This window comes from Pinus tabuliformis, chromosome 2_2 (assembly GCF_031772625.1).
Source record: "Pinus tabuliformis cultivar Carrire ecotype Pingquan chromosome 2_2, CPIR1, whole genome shotgun sequence".
Taxonomy (NCBI): Eukaryota; Viridiplantae; Streptophyta; class Pinopsida; order Pinales; family Pinaceae; genus Pinus; species Pinus tabuliformis.
The window spans coordinates 418849969-418860868 of record NC_142300.1 but is presented as its reverse complement, the minus strand read 5'-3'; positions in this window follow the sequence as shown (position 1 = coordinate 418860868).

Below are 10900 nucleotides of genomic sequence, written 5' to 3'. Positions count from 1 at the left end.
AAAGCAGATAGCTGATAGCATTGTTGAGAAACACTAGGCAAGGTTTGTTGCCGGAGGTTTCTCACAGGCTGAGGGGATTGACTACGATGAGACTTTTGCTCATGTAGCAAGGTACTCATCGATTAGATCGATATTGGCACTATCAACTCAGATGGGGTGGAAGATCCACTAGATGGATGTGAAGACAACATTCCTCAATGGGACGATTGAGGAGGAGGTGTACATTGAGTAGCCAGAAAGTTTCGAAACCTTCGACAGTGAGTCGCATGTGTGTAGACTCAAGAGGGCTCTGTATGGGCTGAAGCAAGCACCCCGTGCTTGGTACACCAGGATCGACAGCTATTTCACTGGGTTGGGCTTCACCAAGAGTGAAGCAGATGCGAACCTTTACCACATCATGGTAGAAGGTAAGCCATTGATCATTGTACTTTATGTCAATGATCTGATTTTGACAGGTGATGATCAGCTGATACAGTCTTGCAAGGAGGACCTTGCAAGAGAGTTCGAGATGAAAGACATGGGTCTTATGCACTACTTTCTAGGCATGGAGGTGTGGCAGAGAGATGGAGAAGTTTTTGTATCTCAAGGAAAGTATGCCAATGAGATCCTCAGGCGGTTCCATATGGAAAAGTGCAAACCCATGCAGACTCCTCTAGCTTGGAACTAGAGGAAGGAGTATGCTACTTCAGGAGAGGTAGTAGTGCCTACTGTTTATCAGCAGCTGGTGGGTTCACTTATGCATCTAGTGAACACATGACCCGACTTATTCTTTGCGGTCAACCAGCTGAGTCAAGCTATGGTTCAACCTACCAAGCTGTTTTGGAAGGCAGCGAAGCATGTGCTAAGATACCTCAGAGGCACATCTCAGTTTGGATTATGGTACAAACGGACAAAGGGAGTGAAGCTCCAGGGCTTCACAGATGTGGATTGGGCAGGTAGTCCATCAGACAGGAAGAGCACTTTTGGAGGAATCTTCAACCTTGGTTCAGTTGCAGTTTCTTGGTACAACAGGAAACAGAGATCAGTTGCACTTAGCTCAGCAGAGGCTGAATACATGGCTACTAGTCAGGCTGCATGTGAGGCCATTTGGATGCGGAAGATTCTAGTGGGATTGTTTGGTCAGAGGATGGATCCTACATTGATCTACTATGATAATAAAAGTTGCATCAAACTCTCTGAGAATCCAGTTTTTCATGACAGGTCCAAGCACATAGATATCCGGTATCATCATCTTCGAGATTGTGTGGTCAAGAGGATCATGTTGTTGCTGTATGTTTCGACCGAGGAACAGGATACAGATATTTGACAAAGGCATCGTCAAAATGCAAGTTGGAGTTCCACAGAGATAGGATTGGGGTTATTGATAATCCCTTTCTTGTTGAGAGAGAGTGTTGAAAATAGCAACAAGAAATGTTAAAAATAGAAAATGCTAAAAATAGCATTGCTATAAATAGCAGTTTCATCTAGTGTTGAACTTAGCAACAATGGATGAAAAGTGAAAGTGCTAAAAATAGATTTTCTATAAATAGCATTTCGGGATGGATTCCTATTTTAGTCAGTCCTTGGAATAATATAGGAAGTAAAATTCGAATTTGAACTTAACAACTGTTTGAAAATAAATTAATTAATTCACCATGAGTTAATTAGTTGTGAAAAATCAAACATGAAGTCTATGTGAGGACATGCAACAGTTTCTCTATTAATCGAGGAATTTATCCATCAGTTAAAGAGATAAGGATGAGTTCTAATTTGAGTAGTAATTAGTTGGCTCAGTTAATTGAGTCAAGTCGAGTTCGATTGACAATTTGTTTAAATTAAGAAAGTTCAGTTAGTTAATGCATGCTTGCATATAACTGATGTTCTTGAGATAACTGAATATTCTCTCATACATAACTCATGCATGTCAGATCAGACAGAGACCCAGTTGAGATCAGATGGAGGGACAATGTACTATCAGTTGCTAGGAGATTCATGGGTGAATATTCCTTGCATGCAGAAGGATTTCTTTCCAAGAGAATTGCGTTGTTACTTCTTCTTGTTCAGTGAGTGTGAAGAGGCCAATTAAAACATGTGGCTTCACTAGACCCCAAGGAAAATTGCACAAAGAAATAGAGGCTTGGAGGACTTGATGAGGATATATACTTGTCTATTCAGTCTATGAGCTTCATTGTTTGATTGAAGAGAGACCAGGATAGCTTTTGAGCTGATTCTTTTTGTAACTTGGACAAGTTTTCCACTTGTATGATAATACATTGTTGGGGTTTTATACTTTGGCTTTCCCCTGGTTATATCTTTTGTGTTATGTGTGATTGATTTCTTCTTATAATTTATATGTGTTCTATTGATCTCGCTCATATTCGATTAAGCTTCTGTATAATTGTTTGTAGAAGTAGATCAAGTACTTTGCTTTAGTGTATTGCATTATCAGGTGATCTACATGTGGGAATTTCTACACCCATGCCTTGTTGTGCAAGTGTTTGGAGCCTCCCAGATGCACCCTTGTCTATATCAAGGAATTTTCCAGGGGTTTAATGGTATAAAACTCAATGGGACCCATGGAATAGTCACGGGGATGACTAGGAAGGCTTCTCAAAGTCTTGTAGTAGGTATAGAAGGTTTGTGTTGTGGGTTTCCATCGATTCCACTTCCTTAACTGACACACGAGAATTCAAATCATATCATAGTCACTTCTTGTCACATGTTTACCCTGGTTGGACGGTTACTTGGGTAGATGTGAGAGGAGAGAGTTACATCAATCATAAAGGTCATCCTCCCCGAATTAACCAACATTCCTCCAATATCTTGCAGTAGATTGTATTGGTTCTGCGAACTTTCATTTTTGACGCTTTGGTATTTTTAGTGGGATCATTAAGAGCATGAGTTTTAATCCCTAAAGAAGACAAGGCAAGGTTCTTACATTTCTTAGCTGGACGTGCTTTACCTTGTTCTTGAGAATATTTTTTTGTAGCAACTGGAGTTATTTATTTGTATGAGAATTGGGAGTCTCCTAATCCCACGCTGTGATACACACTTGTGAATCTGAGTCTTCAAGTTCCATTTCATCACCATTTTCCAAGTTTATTGTGTCATCTCTATCTAGCATCTTGATTTTATTTGCTCCAATCTAAGGTTGTGATTTCAAATCATATATTTTTCTTATTTTAGGCTCCTCTTTAGTGGCTGAAATGGGATTGATGGGTGAAGGAGGATAGGGGTCTTGGGACTCAGTTTGATGGGGATCTTAGTCCTTTTTGGAATTACTAGAAAGGATCTCAAAGCAATTTTTATTTTTGGTTCCCGAAGGGTTTGGAGGTATCAGGGATTTTTTGTGGGGTTTTCCCTTGGAGGTTACTATCTTGACACCTTCATGGTCCTTGTCAATGGATGCCTTGGGAAAGGGGAGGGGGTGGTTGATTGAGAGGACAATCGCAAAAAACATGTCCATTTTTGTGACATTTGCGACATTGCAATATAAATTATTCATAGTCAATTATTTGGTTCCAAATTAAATATTAATAGTTTAGATAGATGGAAGCAAAAAGGGCTTGGGAAATGTACATGTATAAATAAATTTGTTCATAATAGATATAGCATCCTTGCTTGGTAATCTATAATATTTTTACAAATGAGTTAAAACCATTGCCAATTTCGTCTAGAATTTTTGGATGTTAGATGTCATGTGTTATAGAGGATAGACGTATCCAAACTAGTAAATTTGTGAAGTCTTCCTTGTTAAGGTTGAATCTTTCTTTCAAAAAGAAATGTAGATGCCAACTGAGTTAAAAAATATTGGTCATTTTCAAAGACCTAATTTTTGTTCTCCTGATTGTGGAAGATAATTGTAAAGAATCCTTTTGAGCCCAACTTCAAGTCTACATGGCATTTTGACTTACATATAGTGTTGATCCAACAAATCAAAGCTTAATTTACAGACCAAACTCCCATAAATTTGTTGACTACCATGTGATCTTTCATGTATTGAATGTACTCAACTCCTTAAAGGGTGGTAACTTCATATGTTAGGTTTTGGACCAATTTTGGTATGCATCGTATGGATCCCCTAAGATGTCATTTTTCCTAAGGATTTTCCTCCTAATTCTTACTCTCTGGGACGATGATGCTTGAAATATTAATTGTTTCTAGAACAAAATAAATGGGATATGCCTTCCCACCACTAGAGTTTATTGAGGAGTTGCCACAAGGATGAAAATGATCCACTCGATTCCCTATGATAATGTTGCAATAGGAGGGGGTGATTCTCCCTTCTCCAATTGTTGCCATATAGACTTGTAACAAACCCTCCTTCATTGCTACATAATACACACTCTACCTTGAGTGCCTATCTAAAAATAATAGTAATTCTAAAATTGATTCATGTTACATGATGTTAATTAAAAATATTTTATTTTCAAAAAACATTGATGATTTTTAAAATTATAATAATGTTTTAAAATATTGATTTATAAATTATTACTTAAAATATTTATTATTTACGAAGTTAAAGTTTGGCACCCACTTTTGGATGAGATTCACACTCAGATGGAGAGGAATCACGAAGAAAAATATGAAGACAAAATCACCCCTAAGGATCATCATATATATAACTTGACACAACCATCTTGGCGAACTGTAAATTTTTCTTTTTGCTTGATAGTTTTTGGGGCTTATAAGGAGATCGATAATACCAAATTTTTAATTATGATGCATTTAGAAAGTAGAGTATGGGTGAAATATGAGATAAGACTCATTAAATTATTCTTCCATGTAATCCATCTGAATTTTTATGCTCATGCATTTTTTAATACAAATTTTCCTTAGTTCTTGTAAAAAAATATCTATTGACACAACCATGTTGATGAATTGTAAAATTTTATTTTTTTTTCTCAACATTTTTGGTGATTTTATAAGCCTTTTAAGGAGATCAATAACACCTGTTATCCTCCACAATATCCCAGGCTGAGGAGGATATCGAAAGAGGTAACCTCAAACCACTTGCAGTTCAGTAGCTAGCCCTGCTAAACTAGAGAGGGATCTCTCTAAGGGTTGCACAGTCAATGAATGGAAGAAAAATGGATTTTAGCCTAGATATAATAGTTTCATATGATTTTTTTTGGAAATTTAGGGTTTTTGGATTGTTGGATCAGGGATGAGAAAAAGAAACTAGGTCAAGGCCTCAAAGGGTTGCAGTGGTAGGCATAATGAGGAGCAAGATAGCAATGTCTTGTGATGGATCTGAGAGTTTGTTGAATGTAGTGTAGGGTCTGGGAAGCTTAGAAGGTTATAATGAGCATGTGTGCCATGAATTTATTAATCTAGAAGAAGGAAACATAGAAATGATTTTCCACATAAACAAAGATTTAAATATAAAGAATTATGCCTACATAACTATAAGGAAAATCACTGAGGAAAGTAAAACATGTTAAGAAAGATGGATTCATTCATAAGAAACTGACATAGAAATAAAAAAACATCACAAACTCACTGCACATGAATTCCTGAAAAATAGCTGTAATTGCTCCTTTGATTAGCCGAGTGAAAGCACTAGACACAAATTCTCTCCTCAAATGTCCAACCCTTCTCTCTAACTGAGAAAATGATACATATAGACTAAGATAAACAGTTTCCCCACCTTCAAGGGTCCAATCCATGAGTGGTGGAACAATTTCCAAGAACATCTCAACCAACAAGTGAGAGTAAGAAGGTCAAAAATAAACTCCTCTTGGACTTTGATTTGAGTTTTGCTTCATTTATGAGGCCTAATTAAACATAAAAACAACCTATCATGCTAATTTATTCATGATTACATCATATAGACTTCAAATTACTGAAATTACATAATCAAATAAAGATATGGCGAAGACATGCTAAGAAAAGACTGTTACAGGCATTTGCGTAGTGCATTCAGGCATTTGCGTAGCGCACGTAGGCATTTGCGTAGAACCATCTTACAGGAGGATTTTGGAGACCTTCCTATACTCCAAAATGAGAACTTGATAGCTCATTGGAAATATGTGAGTGTCTAGTTGTCATTTGACTATTCAAGAAAGTGATTTGGACAGTCCAGCTAGGAGAAAAACTATTTTTCACAAGACTACTCCTATTTGCGCAACGCCTGCTTCAAAACAATGGCATAAAGTGATTTTTTGACCTGTTTTTGAGCAATTTCTCCTAATCTATCTACTGAAAAACCTGCAAAAGTGGATAGCTGACATGTAGGGGTGATTATCTATCCAGGCATATAAATTTTTTGGAATTTGGATGCCTGTAGAGAAAGCATAGCGCCAAGGCAGTGCACAAATAATTGCCTTTGTGTTTTAAAATAGGCCAAAAGCCATCAAAATTTTCAAAATGACAAAAAATCCTCAAAATTTTCTCAAAACTGTTGAGTGAATCGATCATGTGATATGTCATGCCATGAGAGAGGCCTCAGCAAGTATATCAAACTTTTCTTTGTCCTTTTGGCTTGTTAGGGTTTCCTTGAACTTCTTCTTCAAATGTTTGATTCTGACTTGGTATACCTTGTTTATTGTGTAGAAATGCATAGCCATATGCCTTTGTAAGTTATTGTCCCTACTTTCCTTCTTGATGAGCTTCTCTAGGTGGCCATTAACCTTGTTAAGCCAAAATACTCTGTCTGCATTGATCTCTCTAGTGATTAGGTCATCTACAATGATTTGACCTCTTGGTGGAGAAACATATTTTTGTAGCTCAAGGGCTCTCTTAGAGGCTCTTGTTCTTAGTCTCCCTGATGTGTTCTTAGCCTACCTTTGATTGCACCTCACAAATAATCTTGCCCATTCATATCCTCTAACAGATACACATTCTTTCCTCTCAAAGATGAGATTCTGTATGGTCCTTTCCATAAATTTTCAAACTTGCCATGTTTCTCCTTTTCTTCATTTCTTGCATCCCAATGAAGAACCACATCACCTAGGTTGAAATTGTCTTCTTTTGTCTTGTGATCATAAATATTTTTGATTCTTTCCTGAAGTTTAGAAGTAATTTGGAAAACTTCTTCCCTAGTTTGCTGCAAATGAATCATCTAACTTATTCTTCGATGCATATCATTTTTTTCGCTATCCAATTCCTGTAGAATTTTCATGACCAGGACAACAAGGGATGAAGGAAAAACAATATCAATCCCATACACCAACTGAAAAGGAGACATACCTATGGATTTCTTAGTACTGACTCTGTCTGCCCATAAAGCATTAATGAGCTTTTTATGCTAGTTTTTCTTATTGACTTCTAAAACTTTCTTGATGATGTTGATCAAAGATTTGTTGGAAGATTCAGCCAAACCATTCCCTTGTGGGTGATAAGCAGTAGAATGCCCCAATACAATATGATACTTTGCACAAAACTCCACCATCTTCTTGGACTTGAAAGTAGCAACATTATCGGTGATTATCTTCTGTAGGCAACGAAATCTAGACAAGATATTAGATTCAATAAACTGAATGATAACATAATTAGTAGCTTGCCTGGTTGGGATTACCTCAATCCATTTTGTAAAATAATCTGTGGCTGTTAGGATCCATTTGTGTTGTGCAGATGATGAAGGATGGATTTCCCTGATAAAATCAAGACCCCATTGCTGGAAAGGAGCCATGACTGAAATGGGCTGCAAGGGTAATGGTAAAAGTTTTATTTTTCCCTGAAAAATCTGACATTCATGACAACTCATCACTGTTTTATATACATGAGAAAAAAGAGTAGGCCAATAAAAACCAGCTCTTAAATATTTGTTTGCCGTGGTTTTCCAGAAAAGGTGGCCACCACAATCTCCTTTATGGAAATATCTCATTACATCCTTTTCTTCATTTTCAACTAGACAGTTCATTAACACACCACCCGGATCCTTCAAAAAAAAAACACCATCAAGAATACAATATTTTGAAGCTTTCAACTTTAAGGATCTACTTTTACCTTTGGGAACTTCCGGTGGATGATTTAAATGCTGCAATACATAAACTATGTCGGAGTACCATGGAGATGAAGTGAACATGTCGGAGACCTATAACTGTGAATCTTCTACTTCCTCTTCAGAAAGAGCAACAATCAGATTGATATCTAATGCATGCAAATTAGATTCAGCCATGAGCTTGGCCAAACCTTGTCCCTTGATGAGCTTTGTCGGCTTTATCTCCAAATCATATTCTAACATTGTTGCGATCCATTTTCCCCACCTGCCCTTTGGATCTGTCTACATAAGAAATTCTTTTACTGTTGTTGTCGGAACGTAAGATATGGTGTGAGAATGTAGAATGTATACTCGGAAATATTTGAGCGCTTTCACCAAAGCCAAATCTTGCTTCTCAATTATATTGTATTTCAATGCTGCATCCCTTATTGTTCAACTGAAAAATGCTATAAGTTGTTCAATTTTTTGATCTTTCTTTTGCATTAGGACAACTACTAGGGTATGCTCAAAGTCGAATGAAAATATGATGAAACCTGAAGTATAATCAAGACTGATTAAAGTGGGAGCAATAGATAATGCAAATTTTACCGCATTGAAAGACTTCTTGGCATCTATAGACCATCTTACCTCGCTCTCCTTTTTCAGCATGTCTGTCATTTCTCTCAAATGTTCAACGAGGTTGGGGATGAATCTTCTCAAAAAATTGATTTTCCCATTAAATGACTGAATTTATTTTTTGTTCCTTGGGAAATATAATTGTTGAATGACTTCAACGCTTGTACGATCAATGCAAATACCATCCTTGGAGATAATATGCCCCAACAACTTACCTTCTTCCATGGAAAATAAGCTCTGTTTTGGGTTTAGTGATATACCGAATATTCTACATTTTTGAAAAGCAATTCTTAGATGATGTAAATGGTCTTCATCAGATTTAGAAAAAACTGTGAGATCATCTAAATAAATAACCAAAAATACATCCTTCTCATTGGTGAAATCTATGTCCATATCCCGCTGAAATGTCGCTCCTGCATTCTTTAATCCAAATGGCATCTTGGCGTACATGAATGTACCCCATGGTGTTGTGAAGGTTGTTTTCAACTGATCATCCTTGTGCACCAAAATTTGGTTGTACCCCGAATATCCATCAAGAAATGACATCCTGGAAGACCCAACTACCCTCTGGAGAATATGATCCATCTTCGGCAGGGGATAATTGTCCTTCAAGGATACTTTGTTTAAATTTCTGAAATCAATACAAAGATGAATCTCCCTGGTCTTCTTTCTCACCGGCACAAGATTGGATATCCATTCAGAAAATCGAATAGGAATAATACCAGATTTATAAAGCCTATTTAACTCTTTTTCAATGGATGGCAACAACTTAGGATTAGTCCTCCTCAACTTCTGGCAGAATGGATTTTGATCAGGCTTAACCGAAATAGTGTGCTGAATGATGTTCTTATCATACACCTTTAAATCTGAATAGTCCCAAGAAAATACATTAGAAAATTTTGCCATCAAAGCAATGTACTTACTTTTCATCTCAGGAGATAGAAACTTTGACAATTTGACCATCTTAGGCTTGTTTGTTGTACCAATGTTTACATCCTCAACACCTTTCTCTGTGGGAACCATGGTGGCCTTTTTAGCAACATCATCACGATCAAATAACTCTTCCAAAGGTATGAGCCATCTTGGAATGTTATTTTCTTTCAGCTGCAATCTTTCGATCTCGGCTACTTCATTTTTTGGATCATTCTCATCAAATGCATCATCAATATGGGAATTTAGAAATTCATCTTCCATCTGCAGAAAATTGTTGATCTATTTGTCATCCCAAAACACCTGCCAATATCTCAAATTATCAGGGACAACTAGGCAGTGCTTAACATGAACTGAATACCTCTTATTAGAGTTGATGGGGATCTTAACCATACTAGCTGTAGTATCAAGGGAATCAACAATAATATTTTGAGTTCTAGGAATCAAAGAAAAAGTATATTCTGAAAAAGTTTTAAGAATATCAAGGACAACATTGCGATAAACTCTCATTGTTGGATGATTGGCTTGGTATTCCCCTTTCACTTGTTTAATTACTAATTTAGAGTCGCCATAAACTGAAATTTTCTTTGCTCCCAACTTTTTTTAGAATTTTAAGGCCAACAATCAGTGCTTCGTATTCCGCCTCATTATTTGAGAAATCAAAGGCCAATGTATAAGAACTCATTCTTAAATTACGTGGAATTTTACATGAATGATGCAATGGACCATGAATCCACATGCCAATCGCAATTCCTTCTTTCCCCAATGCACCATCAAATTCCATGGTCCAAAGACCATATTCTTCATCCGGAAACAAAACTTTGGAAGGCTGAACTGTTTGATTTTTCGAAAGATGACTCACTGTCTCAAGAGTCTCTGTTTTCTGCACTGACTCAACAATCTTTTCAAGAGAATTTTCTAGCTGCAAACACTCTACATTATTTTCCTTTTCTTCAGCAATCAAAACTTCCTGTAGACTACTTATAACATCTGAAACTTTTGAAATTTGTACAAGTTGACTATCATCATCTACTGGATTCATATCACTATACAAAATGAAAGACTCTAGATTGGTATGTATAGCATGGATGGGGCAATTATTTGCTTTTTATTTTCTGCTAATCATGAATTTCATCTTCTTCTTCTGGTAGAGTTTTCTAAGCTGCCCACATACTGGTATAGTAGCGTATGAAAAATCAAGTTGCAAGGTTCCTTTTAGGTTTGCCCCCCAAGACCGTGAGAGCAACATGCCAAACCGAGGAGGAATATCAATGACCACTACGTCCATCAACACATTCTTGGCTGGAATTTGTTCCAGAGACACTACTAAGTCTTTGATAAGGCTAATACATGTCACTCTTCCTGAATCAAATGAATAGAGGTCATGATAAGGTCGGGTGATACTCAATCCTAGTTTGTCCATAATAAATT